A 1,808-nucleotide genomic window follows, 5' to 3' on the forward strand; every position below is an offset into this window, starting at 1 on the left:
CCATATGATCCAGTAATTCCACTTCTGAGTATTTATCTGAAAGGAATTAGATCCTTGTCTCAGAAAGATAAATGCAGCCCCACATTCAGTGCATCATTATTACAATAGCTAAGGCATGGAAACAATGTAAGTGCCCATCAGTGGATGAGTAGGTGAAGAAAATATGATGTATACATATATATTCATACATATGTATCGATATATATAAAATGGAATATTATCAGCTATAAAAAAGAATAAAATCCTGTCATTTGCAACAACATGGATGAACCTTATAGGGCTTTATGCTAAGTGAAATAAGTCAGAGGAAGAAAAATACTGTCTGATCTCATTTTACATGGAATTTATAAAAAAATCAAGCTCACAGAAAAGAGATTAGTGGTTGCCAGAGACAGGGGGTAGGGGGTGGGTAAAACAGGCAAAGGTGGTCAAAAAGTACAAACTTCCAGATATAAGATAAATAAGTAATGGAGGTGTAACATATGGTATGATGACTGTAGTTAACGATATTGTATTATATGTTTGCAAGTTGCTAAGATAGTATATATGAAATATTCTCATCACAAGAAAATAATTTGTGACTATGTCTGGTGATGGATGTTAACTAAACTTATTGTGGTAAATATATATATATATATAATTACATTGTATACCCCAAACTAACACAATGTTATATGTCAATTACATCTCAATTTAAAAACCTTACTTAATTTTAAATCTGATCATCTATGGCACTAAATTGAAAGAACGCAGTGGGGCGCAATGTAAAGTGGTTAGCATGTAAAGTTAAGTGGTTAACTCCTATTTATTAAACACCTACCATGGGCCTGAAATTATGTCAGGTGCTTTTTTCCCCCTTATCATGTATAAATATCACTACAATACTTTTATAAAAACATTAGTGCTGGAGCTGACCATTGGCATCTGGTCTTGAAGGGACACCACGGAGCTGGTCCTGCTCTCAGCCAGCTGCCCAGAGTGAGGCGGTGGAGCAAATATGAATATTGGAGTTGCCTGGAGTGAGGCGAATCCAAGTACTGGTGTAATGAACAACCGGGGTAGGTGGCCGACGTATGTGTTAGCAGTCTTGCTTCAGATTGTCTTTCTCAGGGGTCCCTTCTTTAGTGTTCCTGTCGCTTATACCTTAACAAATATGATACATATTCTGAGCTGCATGATTTTTGCATGCAGTAAAAGGAATGCCTTTTGAAACTCCTGACCACGGTAAAACAAAGCGCCTAACTCCCAAGAAACAATGGACTGTGGAGTGCGGTTTATATCTGCACAGAAGTTTTGTATAATTTTTCCAATAATTCCATATTTTCTGGCAAGTCTCTATACAAAGTATGATCCAGTTTCACTTCATCTAAACACAGCTTCTCTTCTGAGTTGGTAATTCCAAAAATGTCCAAGTTACATGGTATTTGGATATTTAGAATGAACAACTATTAAAATGTTTTAAAACTGAACAAATGTTTTTATAGCTACTGAGTTTTCTATAAGGAAGGAATGGTCAGTAAACTGCACTGGTTCTGTAATAATGTGGAATGAGAGGTATTTAATTCGAGGGCCGGTTGCTGGTTCTTCACATGCTGTTACGAAATGAAGATTTTTACTAGAAGATGCTTCTGTGTAATGTATCTGGGATCTTTCTGAAGAGAGGCTTTATAGACAGGCCAGGCAGGTCCAGGTTATAAACTAAATGGCTATAAAGTGAGGGTGTAATAGATAAATCCAAGGAAATACCAGCTTTGTAAGAAACCAAGACCAGCTTAGCTTATAATGAATGGGATTGTGTTAGAAGAAAA

The 1,808-nt window shown here is 36.2% G+C and overlaps 1 pseudogene; it reads left to right on the forward strand.

Moving 5' to 3' along the window:
- The first annotated feature begins 997 nt into the window (after positions 1–997).
- Positions 998–1,452, forward strand: LOC103679900 (annotated as a pseudogene).
- Positions 1,453–1,808: the final 356 nt, after the last annotated feature.

This window comes from Ursus maritimus, unplaced genomic scaffold, assembly GCF_017311325.1.
Source record: "Ursus maritimus isolate PB19 unplaced genomic scaffold, ASM1731132v1 scaffold_775, whole genome shotgun sequence".
Classification (NCBI taxonomy): domain Eukaryota; kingdom Metazoa; phylum Chordata; class Mammalia; order Carnivora; family Ursidae; genus Ursus; species Ursus maritimus.